The sequence below is a fragment of the Rhinopithecus roxellana genome, chromosome 6 (assembly GCF_007565055.1).
Source record: "Rhinopithecus roxellana isolate Shanxi Qingling chromosome 6, ASM756505v1, whole genome shotgun sequence".
Lineage (NCBI taxonomy): Eukaryota > Metazoa > Chordata > Mammalia > Primates > Cercopithecidae > Rhinopithecus > Rhinopithecus roxellana.
This window is the reverse complement of record NC_044554.1, coordinates 135,007,389-135,029,567: the sequence shown is the minus strand read 5'-3', so window position 1 is coordinate 135,029,567 and position 22,179 is coordinate 135,007,389.

Below are 22,179 nucleotides of genomic sequence, written 5' to 3'. Positions count from 1 at the left end.
CCTTAAAAATTCTCTTATTAGTCTTATTTTCATGTTTCCTTTATTATTAACATTTCAAGCACATTTATGAAAGCATCTCGATAACCATATATAGGAAATTAAGGAGAGGTGGGTGTAGCTTATGTTATCCAATAACTTCCTTCCTTGGAAGAAATTATTTCTGGACACTCTCAGCATTGGGAGATAAATTTGCATTAAGAATTGGACATGATTGTTCGAACCTGTGATGCAGAAAGAATGGAATTTGACTTGTGAAAATAAGCCCTTACTGTACTGTTGTTAGCTGCAAAACTGTGCTGGAAACCCATGAATATTCTCCAGGAATGCCATAAAATTGAGACTCTGGACATCTGTGTTGGTGTATAGGGGGCAACCTCTAAATTATCTGTAAGGCCCCATCAGAATTGTCCCGACCTGCTTTCCTGGATGCAGGCTTTATGTTTTGAAGTCCAGGAACAGTTCCAAATGCTTAGCTCCTCTGAATAAAACAGACAAACAAAAATATCTAAAAACCAGAGACAAACCAATTGCAATGAATTGTAAAAACTAAGCCTTGTTATTGGAGGCTCCTTCACTCCTTAATCTTTAGAAGGTCTTTGTTCATAAGATTCCTCCCTTCTCAATTTGATAAAACAATAATTATGTAATCATCTTATATGTGACCTTTTTAGGACTTTTGTGCACATTTCCTAGATACTGGACATTTCAATGCATGAGTCATGTGCCAATATCAACATACAACATATCAGGTTTTAGTGGCACTACCTTAAAGTCTGGGCTGACACAGGAGGTAACCCATGTACAAATTAATAATAAAAGACACCAACATAGGACCTATAATGCTATCAGGGAAGCAGGTCTAGGACATGAGTATTTTCTCAGCTCATTACATTTACATGCACGCACAGACACATGTGTGCACACACATGCACACACTAAAAGAGAGAACCATGTTTTCAAATCAAAGAGGATAAATTTTAATTCAAGACAAATTTGATGGGAACCCATGGTTTTTCTCAATGTTTAAGTTAATCTTACTTAGGATGACTTATAAAGGAAACCACCAGTATTATTCAGTGTTTTCATCATATGGAAGAAGATTAGTTTAACAAGAAACATAAATATCTTCTAAAAACAGTGTTATTGACTCCACAGCTATGGTCATTAAACAACAAAAATGTTTTTTTTTTTTTTTTAGAGAATTTTTAAAAGAATCATACACCTTAACAGATGGAGTGCAATATCTTATGTTTTGTTCATACAATTCTGTGAATAAAGCAGCATAATACAATTTTCTTCTGATCTGACATATTTTTGAGTTAAATCTTAGAGCATCTTGGAAAATGAGGAGATGAAGATATCACTTTTTTCAAATACCTGTGTCAAATACTATGTGAGAGGCAGAGTAGGGAAGTGCTCAAAGTGCTGACAGATCTGGAACTCAAAGCCAACAACTGTCTCCAATAAATAATTTTCTGACTGCTGGAGAGTTACTTAAACTATTTAACTATAAAATTGGGGAGATACTGTGCTAATCTCATAAGATATGATGAATGCTTGGCACCACACCTGACATAGCAATCAATCGATATTATTATAGTAAGCCTTCCATTATTAGCTACTATTCACAAGTTATTTAATATAATACTTAAATGATTATTTTAACTTATCTTTTGTTCTTTTCTAGTGAACAAACTGAGTCATGTTGACATTTAGATAGCCAGTGGTCAGAGCTAGGATCCAAACTTGTCAGGATAAATTTAAATGCTTGCCATTTCAGTTGTGTCTGACACTCTTGGCCTAGATCAAAATGCCTTTGGGGGAAAGAAGTATGAAATCTATAAATACTGAAATGGACTTTAAGTTGAAGGAAAGATGGAGTGGGAATTTTAAAATTGTTTTTAATTTATCTTCCCATCTTCAAGTTCAGGGAGCTCAGAGCTAAATCTAAATTAATGTCTTCCAATGACATTGACACCATTACTGTCCTTATTTTCTCCCTGAGTTGGTTACATGAGTTTTCTTGCAGTATGTCCTCATCTTTTAGCAAAGTTAGCATATCATAAAAATAATATAGATTGTATAAATACAGTTTAGAGTTTGAAAAAAAGCTCATGTGATTCAGTGCCTTGGCAACATTTAATAACCAGTTCCTACCATTTAAAAATTATAACCAAGGACATAATTTCATACTTTATGTAACACATGTATCTTTTGGGTTTCACATAGCATTTTCAATTAGACAAATATCCTCACTTTAGAATAAAACAATCAAAAATACCTAAAACCCAGAAACTAAGCCATTGTAAAAGGAGTCTCTAAGTGGCAGAAATATCAATGTAATCAGCTTAGAAATGGGAAGTAAAATAGCTAGAATCCACTGTCTTTCTACAGGAAAATTACACATTGATACCAGAGTTTTTACTCATTTAGCAAGTTTACTCATTCACTCATTCCAAGCTTATTTCCTGCTTGAAACTATCAGCCTCCTTTTCCACACCACATCTGCTACTCTGACACACAGTTTGATGTTCTTTCTAAAGTAATGTATCACCTCGAGTTTGCCAAATATGTGAAGGGTGTTCCCAAGCCAAGACCCTAAGAGCCTGAATACTAGAGGGTGTTTTGTGTGGGTTCCTGGGGCAGTGTGTCTGTGTTGGAGTAATTTTACAGAGACGTCCAAATTTTCTTTACAGCAGACAGGACCCACTGCAAAACAACACATTTGGAGATCTATTACTGCCTTAGGTAAATGTATCCAAGGTTTGCAGGATGAACTGAAAGAGGTGCTGATGAAGGCCCATTGGCTGCCATTCTTCCATAGCAAGCTTTATGTACACAGTCCCTTCATCTCCCAAGTGAACCTGTTATTAAAATGCCAGGAGTGCAGTCTATGTCACAATACTCGCTGCACAGAAGCCAAGCAGTGAGAGGAGTATTGCCAGAGAGGAAGGTTTTATTCAGGTGCTGCAGCTGAGAAAAGGAGAGATCAGTCTTAAATCCAGTTCCCTGACCAACTAAAATTGGAAAATGCAAAACAGGAATTAGGGAGTGGTAAGGAAGCAGTTAGGAAGAACAAGGGGTCTGGATGCCATGATCTGTTGAGTCTCAGCTTTTTACCTGAAGGTTGGTTTCCTAAGAGAGGAACTCAGATGAGACACATGCACGTTTCAAGCTTTAAGATCCAGAGATCCAATTTCTATGTTTATTCAAAAAAATGTAAATATCATTTCTGTGGGGCAACTGAGACAGTTTCAAACCAACCAACAACCAAGGTTCTAAAATTTGCCTAATTTCTGCCCATAGTGTTTACAGATTTCCCTGTTTTTTATGCTCATTGTGATCTGCTGCTTGGGTATCGTTGCCTGAAAGAATTCTGAACCTTCTGTCCACCCAGGAAAACTCTTCACACTAATGTTTACACTGAGACAAATCTGAGTCTGGCTGCCAGATTGGCAGTAAAGTCCTCCCATCAGGAGGACAGTACACAACACCCAGGACAAAGTGAAGACAGCTGTCTTTAAAGCTATTTCCCTGTGTGTGGCCACCACCGTTTCCATATTCTTTCTTAGTAAGAGGCAGTAGGTGGAAGATCATTTTTATCTGAGTTTAAGCACACAATTTGGTTAACATGTTTGCTACTGATTTTCATGGACTTCCATCAAATCCTGTTAATAAGTCCACAATATGCTCATCCTTCCTTTTCCAGAAAGTCACGCCTCTGTCAGTGCCTCAGCTTCAACCCTAACAGTGTCAGAAATTATATGGGGTCTGAACTTTTACTGCACTTTCAAATTAAGAAATTATTCTGCCACAGTTTCACTGGGGCTTGCAGGAAACACAAGACTTCTGGGTAGGAGAAGAAATACCTTATCATAGCAATAGTGATAGCCAGAATTTGGGCAATAAAATGGACAAAATGCTCACTATGCTAGACTTTGGAGGCTAGATTTTACAAAGCACAGAAACAGCTATTTTGGGCATGTTTTGTTTTTCATGCAATTTTGAGATCTAGTATGTGCTTGCAACTCCACATCCATCCTCCACCTTTTTCTCTCACCTCTGACCCAGGAAGCTGAACTTTATGGACTGTACTGACTGGTCGCCTTGATCTCTGGTTCCTGGTTTAGTTCAACCAATGGGACTTACTAGCTATAGATGAAAGGCCTGTAGGAGAGACGTCTGAGTGAGCATTTATTTCTCTGGTTTCCTCCCTGATGTGTCACAGTCTGGTAGTAGTTGTGAATTATCAAAGCCCATAATTCCTGTCTGGCTGCCTCTTTGTACAGCTATCAGTGGTTTTAATAATTACTCTATGCCTAGCCCTTCATGTTTAGAAATTGAAAAGGCTTTCTCAATTTGTTGTTCCTTAGCTGTTCATCCATATCTTTTAAAAAAATAAATCACTGATGCTCATTATTTTCCCAAGTGAGTAAGCCATCATTTCCCTTCCAGCAATCTTCCTATGATATACAGATAGTAGCAGACAGAAAATGTTAACACAATCAAATGAAGTTCTACTTTTTATAGCCCCCTATTGTATCACCAATTCCTGAGGTTCTACTGTGTAAATAGTTTGGTTTCTTAAGTTTTATCATTCTCTATTTGGGGATTCTGGTTTACTGGTCCCAATAAAACTGTTATTGCATATACATCAGATTTCCTGTGGTCATAAATGCATTATGATTATTTTCTTTAAAGTTCTACCAGTTCTTGTGGGCACAGGGCTTTCTAAAAATATTATTTTAGATGAGTATTATGAGCAAAATGGCAGAGTAGGCAGTTCTAAGCTCTCGTTCTCCCATAGAAACATAAAAAAGTAGAATATAAACAAAAAAACAGAAGTTTTCTAAACTAGATTTGCAGGATCTCTGGGAACAGTCAAAGGGTTACAACTAAAGAGATAATCAAGAAAATGACATCTTAAAAATGGCATAAAAATCTTTCTTAAATCACTCTTGCCTCACTCCTTTCTTAAGCATAGTAGGTGTATGAGCATTGAATAGGTTGCAGTCTACTTCCTAGGTACCCCCTGGAACTAGGGGAAATAACCCATATTTGCAAAGTGTTATGTACATCTGTTCTAATATGCCTGGAGGTTATTTGAAGGATTAATACAAACACTTACTTTGCGTTACTCAGAATGCAGGTGGCAAAACTGGCAAGCATGATTTGGAAAAGCTACAAGAAGTCAAACCTACAGATACCTGGGCCAAAAGATTATGAGTGGAGATATACAACAGATAAACTAAGGTCTGAAGGAAAAGTTGAGGTGAAAATCACTGGAAATTAGGTTATTGAAAAGCAGCATGTATATGGGGGGTATGGTTTAGAAAGCTACTCATATACTCAGGTAAGATGTGTGCTCAGAGTCCCAAGAACTTCCTCTTTCAACTCGGGCTGATTTCAGTGCCCAGACTAGGCCTAGATAAGTAGGGAAAAAGTTCCCTGGCACAGAACTATTCTGCAAAGACTGACAGAGGTGGTTGTTCTCTTCTTTCTTCCTTTTTTTATTTTTTATTGATATTTTGTATTCTGCTTTTTTTTTTTTTTTCCAGTCCTTGTCATTCAAGGAAATCTCTGTCAAGGTATTAAATACACAGGAGTGATAAGAAGAGAGATTTCAATGATCATACATGCCAAAAAATAGTGTGTGCAGAAATGGCTTAGAAAATGTTCAAATAGATTACTGCAGCCTTAAATAATTTAAAATAATCAAAAACTAGGAAAGGGGAAGAATTTTATTTCCAAAGTTACCACATTAAACCAAATGCCCCATCTTCAACAGCAACAAAATTACAAGTCATACATAGAAGCAGAAAAATGTAGCTCATTCAAAGGATGAAAATAAATTAAGAAAAACCAATCCAAAGGAAGGCCAGATATCAAACTTAATAGACAAAGATTTCAAAGCAAATGTCTTAGCTATGCTCAAAGAATTAAGGAAATAATTGAACACAAAACAAAAAGAAGTCAGGAAAACAATATGCAAATAAAGTGAGAATATTAGCAAATAGATTGAAATTATCACAAGGAGTCAAATAGAAATTCTAGAGGTGAAAATTATAATAACTTACATTTAAAAATTCATCAGCGGGATTCAACAGCAGATTGAAGAGAAGAATCTGTAGCTTGAAAATAGGACAGTTAATATTATCCTGCCTGAGGAGCAGAAAGAAAAAATAATTACAAAAAATAAATAGAGCCTAAGAGACACCATCAAGTGGACCAACATATGCATAAGTGTACTCACAAATGAGAAATAAGAACAAAAGAGGCAGAAAGATTATTCAAAGAAAAAAGCATGGTCAGGCATGGTGGCTCATACCTGTAATCCCAGCACTTTCGGAGGGCGAGGAGGGCAGATCACTTGAGGTCGGGAGTTTGAGACCAGCCTGGCCAACATGGAGAAACCCTATCTCTATTAAGAATGCAGAATTAGCCAGGCATGGTAGCACATGCCTGTAATCCCAACTACTCAGGCAGCTGAGGCAGGGGAATTGCTTGAACCTGGGAAGCAGAGGTTCCGGTGAGTCAAGATCGTGCCATAGAACTCCAGCCTGAGCAATAAGAGTGAAACTCCATCTCAAAAAAAAGAAAAAAGAAAAAGAAAAAAATATGCTGAAATATTTCCAAATTTGAGAAAAAAAAATGCTGCATCTATAAATACAAGAAGCTCAACAAACTCCAAGTAGAAAAACTGGGCCAGGCATGGCGGCTCATGGCTGTAATCCCAGCACTTTGGGAGGCCAAGGCAAGCAGACCACCTGAGGTCAGGTGTTTGAGAACAGCCTGGCCAAGATGGTGAAACCCTATCTCTGCTAAAAATACAAAAAATTATCCGGGTATGGTTGGGGGGCGCCTGTAATCCCATCTACTCAGGAGGCTGAGGCAGAATAATCGCTTGAATCTGGGAGGTAGAGGTTGCAGTGAGCTGAAATTGTGAGATCGTGCCATTGCAATCCAGCCTGGGCAACAAGAGTGAACCTTTATCTAAAAAAAAAGATAAAAAAAGGAAGGAAAGAATGAAGGAAGGAAGGAAGGAAGGAAGGAAGGAAGGAAGGAAGGAAGGAAGGAAGGAAGGAAGGAAGGAAGGAAAGAAAGAAAGGAAGAAGGAAGGAAGGAAGGAAGGAAGGAAGGAAGGAAGGAAGGAAGGAAGGAAGGAAGGAAGGAAGGAAGGAAGGAAGACTCCAAGGAGGCTCCCACCAAGGCACATTGTAATTAAACTGTCAAATGTCAAAGACAAAGAGACAATCTTGAAAGCAACATGATAAAGATGATTTACAGTGAACAAAGAAAAATAAACTATCAACATAATTCTATACTAGCAAACCTGTTCTTTAAAAATGAATGATAATCCTGATAAACACAAACTTAGGGAGGGAATTCCACTAGACCTACCCGTCAAGAAATGCTAAAGAGCAATCTTTGTGTTAAAATGAAAGTACACTAGTCTGTGACTCCAAGTTATGTGAAGATATAAAGATCTCCAGAAAAGCTAAATACATGGGAAGCATAAGAACCAGTGTTATTGTAATTTTTGTTTGTAACTTTTTTCTACAGAATTTCAAAAAAAAATGATAAAAAATAATTATAAATCTATGTAACTGGACGTGCAAGACAAAAAGATGTAATTTGTGACATCAGTAACGTAAGGGAGAAACAGAGCTGCATAGGAGAAAAACATTGTGTAAGTTAGTATCAATTCAAATTAGACTGTAATAGCTGAGAGATTCTATGTCTTTTATTTGGTAACACATAGAAAATAGTTATGTAATATACACAAAAGGAATTATGAAGGGAATTTAAATATTCTCTTTAGTTTAATTACCAAAACTAACCATGGAAGAAGGCAGGAATGGTGGAAATCAGGGAGAAAGGAGTTACATACAGAAAACACATGTCAAAATGGCAGAAATAAACTCTTCCTTCTTACTAATTTTTTCAAATGTCAATGGATTAAACTCTAAGAAAAAAGCAGAGATTAGCAAAATGGATTAAAACAAAATTTTTTTGCAAGCCAACTATATATTGTCTAAAAAGGGTCATTTTAAAATATATATATATATTTTTTATTTCAATAGGTTTTGGGGAGCAGATGGTGCTTGCTTACATGAATAAGTTCTTTAGTGGTGATTTCTGAGTTTTTGGTGCACCTATCACCAGAGCAGGGAATACCGTGTCCAATGTGTGGTGATAAAGACTCAATTTCTATGCAAAGACACAGGCAGGCTGAAAGCCAAAGAACAGAGAAAAGACATTCCATGCAAATAGTAATCATAAGAGAGCTGAGATAGCTATACTAATATCAGACAATGCAAACTTTAAGTTAAGAACTATTATCAAGAACTTGAGAATTTTGTGCTGTTAGCTTGGACTGAAAAGGATTCAGAGAAGAGAAAATGAAAGAGGGCTCTCAGACTTCCCAAATTCTACAGTCATGAAACAAGCTGAAAAAGACGGCTCAGCTGCAAACACGTTAACTTTCACAGAAAGCAAAAGAACAAAGAAAGAAAGAAAAAAAGAATGACTCCAAGGTCAGAGCTGTGAGCCCAGATGGTGGAGCCACAAATCAGACAATTTTTACCTGACCCTGATACCTAAAGCTGTTTACTTAACTGAGTTGTAAAATTTCTTAAGACTAGTGACTCCAATATTTCTTCAGTTTTCTCCCTCTTTGAATTAGGATGTTTATAACCAATATCTTTTCCCCGTTCCATGATGCATTTTGAGTACAAGTAGCTTGCTTCTTGCGTTTCACGGACTGATAGAGAGAAATCATACCTGAGGGTGGATTGGATTCAGAATCTCACCAATACTTGATTTAGATCATATAAGTGGTAGGATTTTGGACCTTTGAGCTGAGACAATTAAAGTTTTGGACTTTGAGTTGATACTGGAATGGGCTGAGCCTTTACAGGATGTTGGGATGAAGTGAATATATTTGGCATATAAGACAAACGTGAATCTCCGGGGGGCAAGAGTGTGGACTCTGTTAAGATAAATAATGCTCCCCCCGCCAAAAAGTGTCATGGCCTAATCCCCATAATCCGTAAATACGTAACCGTACGTCAGAACATACTTTCCAGATCTGCTTAAGGCAGCCACTTTGACAGTGGAAGATTGTTCTGTGTTCTGTGTATTGGCCCCACAGGAGTCTTTAGAGGAGGGAGAGAGGGGTGTCCACGTCAGAGAAGAAGAGATGAGGAAGGAAGCAGAGGCCAGAGGATTGTGTTTCTGAGCCAAGCAATGAGAAAATCCTCTAGAAGCTGGAAGAGGTGAGGAATGTTTTAAACCATGAAATTTATGATAATTTAAAATATCATCATTAGAAAAAGTGTAAACTATGTGTAAATTTAGAATTATCTCTAAAAAATATAAAAATAATTAAATAGATGCATATGATTCAGTCATTGTTCTATTTGATAATTACCCAAAATAAATGGGAATATATGCCCATGCAAGGACTTGCACATGAATGTTTATAGCACCTATATTTAGATTCCTTTAATAATATCTAAATAACCCAAAATTCAACAAGTTACACCTAAAGTATCTGATGGATTAGAATTGTAATTGGAAAGGAAACCATAGAAAGAAAATTTAAAAAGTCAAATTTGCATTGTATAATGTTAAATTAAGTTGAATTGAATATTTTCTGTCATGAATTTTTTTTAACATTGAGACCCATAGATAAATAAATCACAATTCAGGGCAGAAATGTTCATGTTTATTAATTTAGTCATTCAAGAAATGGTCACTCTGTACTTTCTACATAGCAGGTATAATTCTGAAAGCTGGATGTTCAGTAGTAAACAAAATAAGCAAAAACTAATATTTGCATTAATCCTATATTTTATTGGCAGAAGGTAGACAATAAAATTGAACAGGATGCTTCATGTATAAAGTAGTAGAATAAGAAAGAATTTTCCCTTTGTCTTCTTAAATATCACACAAAGGCAAAACTTATACTGGGAAAATAATTTGCAAGCTCAATTTTCAGCCAAAGTGAGCAGTCCTAATTCAAATAAAAATGTATGAAAGAATTGACAAAACCTGTAATAATGACAAAAGCTGAAAAGCAGAACGTTGTCTTGTCTGTGTGAAAAAAGGAATAAATCATTTTCAAGTAACAGATCTCCAAAAACTCTAGAAAGCCCGGGAGGCGGAGGTTTCAGTGAGCCAAGATCTCACCATTGCCCTCCAGCCTGGGAAACAGAGAGAGACTCCATCTCAAAACAAACAAACAAACAAAAAAACCTCTTGAAAGAACAGTCTTCCTGTTCTTGAGGGTTTCTCTCAAAATAACAAATATTTATACTTCTATTTCAATAAAACGTGTGATTCCTGGAGGGATGAAGTAACAAGAGAAACAGAAGAGGCTGTTATGAAAAGAAGTGCAATACAAATAAGTACAGAATATTTTTGCCAAATTATTTTGGTGAAAGAAAGAGCAAGCAAGAGAAGAAAAGGATGTTATGTAAAAAATAAAGAACTTAGTATATGATAATAAAGGTACAATACTCAAGTCAGTTACTCAAACAAAAATAAAAACCCTGTTAAATACAGATGGACAACATGTACAACCCCATGGCAAACCTATCTCAGAGACAGAAAACAAACATGTAAACAGGAAGATAAAATAGTGAAATACATAGCCATTTTAATACATGAAAGTGCACTAAACCACCTATTAAAAAATTAGAAATTTCTGCCTGTTTAACAATGTAAAATTCAAATCTGTGCTCTCTATGAGATATTAAAACAAAATATTTAGAAAGAAATAGTATGCAAAGTATTAACACAATTTAGAAAGCAAAATATTGGGCATTAATAACAGAAAACTTAAAGGAAAGCAAAGGTTATCTTAAAAACAGAATGGTGGACTTTAGGCTCAAAATACATTAAATACATTTTTAAAGAGCACTTTATAATGAACAGATTTCAGATCACAATAATATCATCATAATTATAACTTTCTATGCAACATACAAAACTGTTACTCTTATAAGGCAGAATTATAGGAATTAAGAGAAAGTGAAAGAAGCCTATTTAGTAGAAGATACTAATTTATCTTTTATCACTCATAGCACAAAAACAAACAAGAAAAACATTTTTTGCGGTTGTTACCTTAATAACTAAACATAAAATTTACACCTCGTATTTTTTTTTTTTTTTTTTTTTTTTTTTTTTTTTTTTTTTTTTTTTTTTTTTGAGGCGGAGTCTCGCTCTGTCGCCCGGACTGGAGTGCAGTGGCCGGATCTCAGCTCACTGCAAGCTCCGCCTCCCGGGTTTATGCCATTCTCCTGCCTCAGCCTCCCGAGTAGCTGGGACTACAGGCGCCCGCCACTTCGCCCGGCTAGTTTTTGTATTTTTTAGTAGAGACGGGGTTTCACCGTGTTCGCCAGGATGGTCTCGATCTCCTGACCTCGTGATCCGCCCGTCTCGGCCTCCCAAAGTGCTGGGATTACAGGCTTGAGCCACCGCGCCCGGCCTACACCTCGTATTTTGTAATCAGGGACTATTCCCGCTTTTAAAAGTCTACAGAACATTTCAAAATTCAAACATTGGAAACAGGAAAAAGAAGTCTTAATAGCAAAAGCATTCCCAATACTATAGAATTACAAACAAAACTTTTAAAACAGTCAGAAAAAGAAAAAGTCTTTCTTCTGAAATGTGAGCACATGTTCTTTTGAAACATTCTTAAGTCAAAGAATTAATAACAAATTGCTAACAAAAAATCTAGAAAAATAAAGTTTTGCGTATCCAATACTGTAAGCCACAGCTAAAAGGTTTGGAGAGAAAGTTATTGCCTTAATACCTTTCAACTAATAATAATTAATAAAAATGAAATAGGAATACAAATCAAAGAGCTAGAAAATTAACAATATAATAAAGAAAAATCACAAAAGTATTTAAAGTGGTAGAAAAATGCAAGGTTAAATTATGAGAAATAAATATTTACTGAAGCTTTAAGATAATAAAATATGTAAACCGCAATCTAAAATGAAGAAAGAAAGGAAAAAAATTATGTGGAAAAATAACAATCGAGGGTCAAATATTCAAAAATGAGTATGTTACTTACAAATAAATTTGGAAATCCAGATAAAGCCGTGGACTTTCACAAAAAATAATTTGTCAAAACAAACACCAGGTAACTGAGAACATCTAAATTAGTATCAGTAGAATATACATATATATAAATTCATAAGACAATTCAACTAACATGAGAACTTTGGTCTCACAAAATGAGTAGCAGGACCAAATTATTTTAGAAAAGAATTCTAACAAACCGTTAAAAAGCAAATAACTTCAACAGATTTAAATTTTATTTTTCTCTACTATTTAGAATGTCTCAAAATATAAACTTTTGTATAAAATAATTATAAATATTGATACTACAACCTTATATACATTGGGAAAAAAAAGATGAGACAAGAAAGCATTATGACAAATGTTCATAATTAACATAATTTCAAAGTTACCAAAAACGGAATAGAAAGTAACCATGAGCAAGGGTTGTCCTTCCCAGAATAAGTGGATGTTTCAGTGTTAAGAGAGCTGTTATAATGCACTTAAAATCAAATATACTTAAAGATGCTCCAAAGATCTGTTGCCGTGTGTGGTGGTTCAAGCCTGTAATCCCAGCACTTTGGGAGGCCTAGGCAGGCGGATCACTTGAGGTTAGGAGTTTGAGACCAGCCTGGACAACATGGTGAAACCCCATCTCTACTAAAAATACAAAAATTAGCTTAGCCGGGCATAGTAGCGCGTGGCTGTAATCCCAACTACTTGAGAGGCTGAGGCAGAAGAATTGCTTGAACCCGGGAGGCAGAGGTTGCAGTGAGCCAGATTGCACCATTGCACTCCAGCCTGGGCGACAGAGCAAGACTCCATCTCAAATAATAATAATAATAAAGGTCTGTTACAAGTGTCCTTGATTTCCTTGATTTTACGAAAAAGAAAAAAAAAATTACAATAAATTGGCTTGTCCTTGAACATGATTAAAAATGTGTGTCTCAGCCCAGAAGGCATAGGAGATGCAGACCCTACAGAATCCGAGCTGACCACTGTTGTTTAATGTTCACTGAACACTTTAGACAAAACAACTAGAAAAGCAAAGGAAATCTGACATTTGTAATTGGAGATGAGTTAAGCTATTATATATTTTTATTTAATTTAAAAATTTAATTATTTAATGTTAAAAAAGTAAAAAACAGGATACAAAAATAATGTGTTTAAATCAATAGGTTTTTCAATTAATAACGCAAGATGAAAAACAAATAATTTAACGAAATAATTAGAAAACTGACACACAAAAAAATGAAAATGTATGTTCTTGCATAAAATAGTCAAATTATAAAGCTAACCTATACATTCAGTAAAATTTCAATATAGATAACAAAGGCATTTTCAAATTGAACTTAGAAGATCTAATCCTAAAATTTATACGGAAAGGTACACAAACAAATATAAGCAGGAGTTGTGAAAAAGCAGATGAATAAGTGAAACATACCCTACCAGGTTTAAGGATATATTGGCAAATTTACACTATTGAAAGTGTGTAGTATTGATGTATGAAGAGAGACAAAGAGAAACCAAGTATAGTAGAAACTCCAGAATTAGACACAGTTGTGTACAGGAATTTAGGGTATGGTTGTACTGACAGACAAGAACATAATTCAAGATGTGATGTAAGGATGACTGGATAACCATTTAAAAAATAAAGCAAAATTACATTTGTATATCATACACTGTAACAAAATAAATTCTGAGTGGATCAGCAATCTAAACATAAATAATAAAACTCCAAACCAAGAAAAAAAACTTGGGAGAAATTCTTTATAATCTTTATAATCTTCTTTATAATCTTTTTAATCACCTTTATTACATATACTCTAACACAAAACTCCAGAAGGCAAAAAAGAAAATAATTACCTAAATAACATAGATAATATTTAAAAATAACAACAATAACAATAAAACAACTGTGTGTCTGAATAATAGGCAAGGTCTCTAACAAAAAATTATGTGTATTTGGGAATGAGCATTGCAATGGCAGTACACAGGCCATCATAAACTGTGTGTCCATGCACATACTCAGGGAGGTAAGGGGATACAAAGATTTCTAATGAAGAAAGAAAGAGGATTAAATAATTGTTTTGAAATAAGTATCTTTGGCTACAAGAATCCATAACAAGGGTGGCACCAGTCTGAGAGTGGACAGGCAATTCCTGGGCAGAAGTCCTAGAAGAAATATTTTGCTTGTTTTGTAAGTTGGAGAGGGCTTTGTGCAAGGCTCTGGCTTTTGAACAGTCTTTTGTGACAGTTCTTGTTGTAAGGCATTCGTACATGAGACCCACTCCTTCATGGCCTTCCTCGGCTCCATTTGTCAGGGATTTTAACATAAGTGACTTCATTTTGATTCTGACAACTTTCACACAACTTTCTACCATTAAAAACACATTTTTAGTAAGGTCACTTCTTGTAACAGAAGTTGAAAAAAAATCCATCAGGAAGTGACAGGTTAATAAATTATGCATCAACCTTAATGTAGAATGAGAGATAGGAACGATAAAACAAGCTTATGGAGACTTAATTTGTAACCTATATATATATGTATATGCGAGAGAGAGAGAGAGAGAGAATTTAAGATAAACTAAGTGATACTAAGTGTTCAAAACTTGTAACATAAGAAACAAATAATAGACATTATTTTGGGGAAGGCAAGGGCAGAAGGGGTATACTATTGTTAGAGGAATTTTGTTTTCTACCTTTCCTAGTCAATTTGGACTTTGAACCATGTGACCATGTTACCTATTCAGCAATTACAATGTAAAAATTATACATTAGTTAATATATGACAAAGTACCTAAAAAGACTAGGGAAAAATGAGAAAAGCATACAATATTTGAGTATCATGAGTATCATGTAGAAAATAAAGAGGAGAAAAAAGAAGAGAAAGAGTATGGCTATTTGACATAAAATGAGAAGTAATAAAGGAAAGAGTAACTGACAGTATAAGATGTGAGTAGCAGAAAAAATAGGGGAGGTGAAGAAGAAAACCCTGAAGTTACTAGAAGTGAGCATTCTAGGAAGAAGATTATAAAGATTATAAAGATTATAAAGATTATAATCTTCTTATAATCTGGGCAAAGGCCCAGATTTTGTGTGAATGGACCATTTGAGAAAGAGAAAGATGGTCCACCTGGCTGAAGCACAGAGAGAAAGGTGGAGGACGGCCAGAGAGGTGGTCAGGGGAATTTGTGGAACATGATACCTTGAAAATAATTTTAAGTCACTGTAAGGAGTTAGGAATTTACTCTGAGTGCGATGGGAAATGTTAAAGCATTTTGAACAAAATAGTGGAATAATGTGCCTATTATTTTAAAGTTTCACTCTTTAAAATAATTGTTGAAAATAAAAGAGGGTGAGCTGAAGGAAAGGAAAAGAGGATTTTCCCAGAAAACCAAGGAATACTCAATGATGGCTGAAGCTAGCTGGTCCTAGGGTATAAAATAAAGAAAACATGTCAAGTATGACTCCTAGATTTTTTTCCAAGAAATTGAAAAAATGAAAGTGTTTTTTGTTGAGGCGGAAAAGATTGAAAGAGGAGAGATTGAGAATTGAAATTTGATGGCTTTAAAGTTGAATGACTGATAGACATTCCTGGGAAGGTATCTGGCAGGTAAGTGGATAGTAAAGAATTCTAACCTGGACACAGGCACAGGTTTTTGGAAATCCCTGGTGTATGGAGGGTGTTGTAAACATCAGAGATAGGGTTATAGTTCACTGAGGGAGGGGGTTGAATTGAAAAGGGCCAGTTCTGAGTGGTGAGTCTCAGATTTCTACAAGCTGTATTTGGGGATATGAAAAAATAAAAAAACCGCAAACATGATTCAGAAGCAGCTACTGATGTGAAAAAAGGACCAGAATAATGTGGTACTATGGAAGCTATGTGAAGAAGGAGTTTCAGGGAAGAGGGAGGAATCCACTTGGACTGCGAATTGATTACTGGGTTTAGCATTGTGGAAGTCTTGGGGGATGCAGAGTAAGTCCACCTAACTTCAGTTATAGATTCTTGGAAATTTTGACTTTACATGAAATGACATAACAAAATCAGGTTTACCATTCATAGGAGAAGATGAAAACTCCACACAGACAGGGGCCTGGGCTAGGTATCATATGTTTTCATCAGTGTTTTAACTAAACAATGTTGAACAAAACAACATTATTTGAGGACCTGTTATAATCATAAGCAGGTTCAGCTGGTTATGCAAAAATCTAAACTGGAGTGGCTTCAAGAGAAAATGAGAAGCTGCTTAGAAAATTCCTCTGAGGTGACAGGATTTAGAGGGAAGCAAAGAATGAGGTGGGAGCTGGAGACTGAAGTGTGGTCAATACAGAGATTTTTATTTTTTAAAAAGGATATTCATGGCAAAATGTTTGTATACTGATAGAAATGAATCAATAGAAAAAACAAAATTATGGTGCAAGAGAGAAAACTATCGACTTTGGGGAAATGCCCCTGAGTTGGGGAGATAGAATGTGACCTTGCAGGTGCAATGCAGAGGCTGGATCTAGATGGGACTGTAAGTAGTATCTACAGACAAGCAGGAGGGCAGGAGGAGGCACCCAGCAGGTATACCTGAACACCTGCAGGGGGAAGGGTGGGATGCTGTGAAGATCCTCCTGTCATTGCTTCTGTTTTCTCAATGAAATAAAAAGCAAATTTAGCATCTGAGAGGGGGAAATGGAGGAGGGATCTTATTATTATTATTATTATTATTATTATCATTATCATTATTTGGGACAGAATCTCACTCTGTCACCCAGGCTGGAGTGCAGTGGCGCCATCTTGGCTCACTGCAACCTCTGCTCCTGGTTTCAAATGATTCTTGTGCCTCAGCCTCCTGAGTAGCTGGAACTACAAGCATGCACCACCAAACCTGGATAATTTTTTGGTATTTTAAGTAGAGACGGGGTTTCACCACGTTGGGTAGGCTGGTCTCGAACTCCTGTCCTCAAGTGATCTGCCCATCTCAACCACTGAAAGGGCTGGGACTACAGGCATGAGCCACCGTGTCCAGTCTATTAGCATTATCCTTAATTAGCTTAGCTTTATTTTAATTACCATAGCACTATTATTTTCTTTCTATATTGATTTATGGCTGATAAATATACTTAATTTGTAATACAATGAAAAAAAATAATATGAACATTTTCAATGTGAGAACTGCATGGTAAAATAACATCCTGGTATTTATCTTCACTAACTCTTCTAATTACCCTCTTTCCCTAATACAGTATTTATTTTAAAATAAGTGACATCCGCCAATATAATTCTCTCAATGTAATTCTATTTGAATTAATATTCCACCAACCTTGTTTAGCTTTTACATTAATTGAAGCTTTTACATTAAAAAAGCTTCAATTTATCTTTTTTAATTAATTTTATTGTGCCTACTACAACTGGCAATGCACCGTCTTCTGTTCTTTCTATACGGCAGCTCCTCAGTAGCAACCTCTCTCCCTTTCTTCTACTCTTCTCTCCCTCTCTTCTATTCTTGCCCATTTCTCCCTTTTCTCTACTTATTTAAGCCTCTGTTTAGCATTTCCTAATCTTTGAGCAAACTTATTCTTCTCCAACCAGCCCAGACTCTTAACTTAGAGCTGTATCTTGAATACTATGTTTCACAGAAGACAAACAAACTCTCCAGGCCATATTGTATAATAAGAATTATGTAATTCTTATGATGGTGTCATGTGTAGAACATCTTAATGAAACAGTTTCCCATCAAGAATACATCATGCATCATGTGGCCTGCGTGGACTCCAGAAAGGCAGAGAGAAACATCGACAGTGTAAAGCATAATGCGTGTAAAATATGATGGATGGAAAGCTGAAAAGGAAAGGTAGAACAAAGTATAGTTTAGTTACAGTTTAGCCAGCTTGACTAAAGAACTAAGTCAGGGCAAAAATAAAGCTCAATGTAGAAAATAATTACATCTGAGCACAAGACATTTATTTAGAGTATTTAACTATTATTCTATGTAACACTGAATTTAAATATGAGTGTTTCTGAGAATAAGGTCTCTGATTGAGAATATTATCTATTTTTTTATAAGTCCTTTACTATTATTTTGGTTCAAAATTTAGATTATGTTATTTTGTCTAAGTAGGTTCAATAATCACTTAGGATTGCTTCCTGTTTTCCTCCAGTATTACCCTAACAAAAATTTTAAAAGTGAGAAAGTTGTAAATGATACCCTGAGAACATATATTTAGACATGATATGTCTAACTATAGAAAGAATATGTCTGTGCAGAGATGTGACCAACACACATTGCATATGGGGGTGGTCATAGCCTGTGTTTAGTTACATGACCTGGCAGAGATCTAGGTGCTTTCTAGTTGATAAGCTCAGGGGTCTTTGACTTTAAAAAAAACTGAGAAAGTACATTTAATCCATGCAGAAATAGCTATTGTTTGTATTTACATAAAGACGTGCCTCACGCTCCATCTCTTCCCAGGACTCCTCCAAAAATTCATCCCATCAATAGATTCATTCTCACCAATCGGGAAGTAGAGGCCTTGAGGGGCTGGACATTTGGGGCAACACCCTGCTTGCAGTTGAATGGGTGCCCACACTTTCTTCTTGCTAATCCTGTCTGTTTGCTTGCACTAGAGCAATTACAGGAAATTGTTAAAAAGAATGCAGAGCAATAAAAATATACCTGTCAAGTGACCACAGAGAAAATAATTAAAGAAGAGTAGCTGAAAATGGCCTATGAACCTGGTGGTGGTCACATCCAGTGCATGAGTCCAAAGCATAGGTTAAGTCAGCTGCCTTGAATTTCTGTTTCCTCTTGAGCAAGTTTCTCAACGTGTCTCTGAATCACTTTCCTATTCTATAAAATGAGGAAGGTAATAAATACTGGTTCTGAGTTTTAAATAACTTAGCTTGTAAAAAGATTAGTACAGATGCTGGCAAAAAAAAAGCTCTGCATAAAATATTGATTGGCTTTAAAAATTCCAGATTAGTCCTTGTGCATGAGGTAAATCTGATTATGCAGGCAGAGTCCCTGACATCGATAAACTTTCTATTACACAGAAACAATATTGGCAAAAAACCATGCAAAGGCATATGTGTCAGCTAGAATGAAAACTCCATGAGAAGAGAGATCGGCTCATGCTGTGTCCCCAGCACGTGCAGTCATCACAAGCGCATATAAGGGTCACAATAAATATGGGTGGTATACATAGAAAAATTGGCCTATGTGAAGGATCTCAGCCAATTTGTTTTGGCACATAGCTGTGCTGGAGCAAAGGGTTTTCAGAGACAAATTAAGCACATGCTTACATTTGGCATTAAGAACTCTGCCAAGACATGGGCTGACCAAATCCACAGGGATGACAGACTGGAGAGCTGTAGAGATTATGTGCTGTGGAAAGAACTTGCATCTACATCCCTAAAGAGAATAGGGCCAGCTGTCATTCTTGGCTGCAACAAGAAATACCAGTGCATTCTATTCTACATGACAAATCTGGCAACAACACATTCCTCTGCTTCTGTCTCCCTCCCTCCCTCTCTCTCTCTCTCTCTCTCTCTCTGTTTCTCTCCCTTTCCTTCCTCCCTCTTTCCCTTGGTCTCCTTTCTTTCTCCCCTTGTGCCCTTCATTCTTCCTTTCTTCCTTCCTTTCCCCCTCTTCCTCCTGCTCTCTTTCTTTCTATATCTTACCAACCCTCCAAATGAAAGTAAATTATTAGTGAGCTAGTTGAGAAATATTTACGGCTGGTATCACTGACCTAGAGAATAAAAGATGTATCAGTATAATACAGATATATTTCTCTTGGAAAGAATTTCAGAATCTTGAAAGATGACACTAAGCTACCCAGGAGGGCCACCCCATCTTTGAGTCCCAGGTATTCCTAACATCCCGCTACCTATAAGGAGAAATGTGATGTGAACTAACTTCATGTTCACCACCTGGGCTACCTGAGACGGGACATGGAAGCATCACAACATCGATTATGAGATGACGTTTACTTGCTCAGTTCTCTGGCAGGAAACTGAATGGCATGGGCTAAAGAATTCTGTCTTATAGGTAATTTTAAAGAGTTTAGACACAGCTTTTAAAATTTGTGTTTTGATAGTTGCAAAGCCTGTTAGCTTCTCTACCTCAAAAATAAATCTTTGTGCTGTGGAAATTAAGTACAAATGACATTTTCCAGAATTATTAGTTGCTTGGGAGGCGATGAGGGCGGGGCTGCTGCCATGGCTTTGGTGTCATTGAAACCAAGGCACAGAAGGCGAAGAAGACCCTAAGCATAGTCCTGGAATAAGGTTTCCCACCTACAGCAATGAAATTCATATAAGTTGTCCTAACTTACCTACTCATGATAAGCAGATCCCTATCATATAGGGGAATCTTTCACAACCACATGCGGGAAAAAGCCAAGCAAAGGAATCCACAAGGAGAGCCAGTTCCTATGCAGGCAAAACGCAGAGAGGCATCACTGTCACATGGAAACAGAACTCAAGAAAAATAGCTCTATTTTGCAGCATTCTGAGTATAAGGGAAGGTATTCTTATGTTGTGTTTAATTAAAACAAATATACAAATTTATATGCCTATCATATGATTTCATTTCTATTACATTTTTATAATAAATAATAAATAGAAGACTATTCCAAGACTTATGTAATCATATATATTCTCCCTTAACTATTAAGTTTTAAGTTTCTCTATATGATATGCACATGTAGTTTCTGATGTAGGAAGGTTTCTACGTAATATTTTTAGGTGCCTTAAAAGATTTGTTTCTCACATTTTACAAATGTGTGTGTATTTCATGCCATTTATTTTTAAATACAGATTTTATGTTCAAATATTTTTGACCCAAAGATTTTGGATAAAAACCTGAACCCAGAATGTCTCTTGATTTAACCATCAACAATTCTCTTGCAAGTCAAAATCCAGCAAAACAGATTGAACAGTGTTTTCTACATTTCACTTTACAAGTCATTAAAATTCAGTCATGCCACTTACTTTAATGTGTGTCAGCAATTTGATAGCTGTGTTTCACAGACTTGTAATTGTCCATCATTTAATGCAAAACCTCCCATTTTCATCCTCATATTCAGGTTTGATCTGTTTGATATAATCACATTAACATTAGAAGTATATTTCAACTTCAAGATACTTTACTTATGAAAAGCTAATTCGTTTGTGCTACAGAATAAATAATTGATTATGCAGATAATGAAGCAAACATCTAAAGATAAAAAACAGCATGTAATTGACATTTCCCTTGGCAAACTCACTAGAGATTGACAAGAGCTCACTTTTGTTTGAGTATCAGTTATATATTTTTTTGTTAATGTCATAATATTTTCAAAGAAAAAGATGAAGAGATTTTTGTTGTTCATAATTATGGATTTTTGGAGCTTTTTCTATATATTGGATTAATTTAATTTGTCTAAATGAATAGACTAAATAATACAGTCTATTACAAATTGTTTTCTTAACTTGAGGGCCTATATCTGAAACACCATTTAGACAAAACTAATGAAATAATTCTTATCTGAATCCTTTAAAGAAGATAAGGAAGTAAATGTCAATTCTGCTATTTCTACAAGGCAACAAGTCACAGTACTCAACACATAATCAAAGGAAGCATTTAAAATAATTTCTTTGATCTAATTAAAAGTACAATTAAGAAAACTTTAATGATTATCACTGATGAACTTCCGTAAAAGTCACATTTTAATATATAAACTTTTGCTTTGGAAAGAAAGAAAGAGTAATTAGTAAAGCATTCCATTTTCAATAGATGTCCACTTGCTGTTGAAGTGCTTTTGACAGCAGTGACAACGGTTGACAGCAGTGAGCCGGCTGTGAAGCTTGTGTGGAGGGAAGCCCGATGCTGACTTATTCTGTAGAATTGTAATTCTCCTTCTGCCCCCCAACTCCGCTGTGTCCTAGAAAAGGCAATCTGATCTAGGGACACAGTGGATTCCTGGTGCTCTCTGGCATTACTAAAAACAAAAATTAAAAACAAAATATTTTCTCCTGCCAACGGCTTTACAGACAGGTAATATATTTCCATAAGTGCCATCTTATCTGATTTTCATATTATTTTTAAGAGTTATAGAAGACAGCTGTTATTGCTGTTA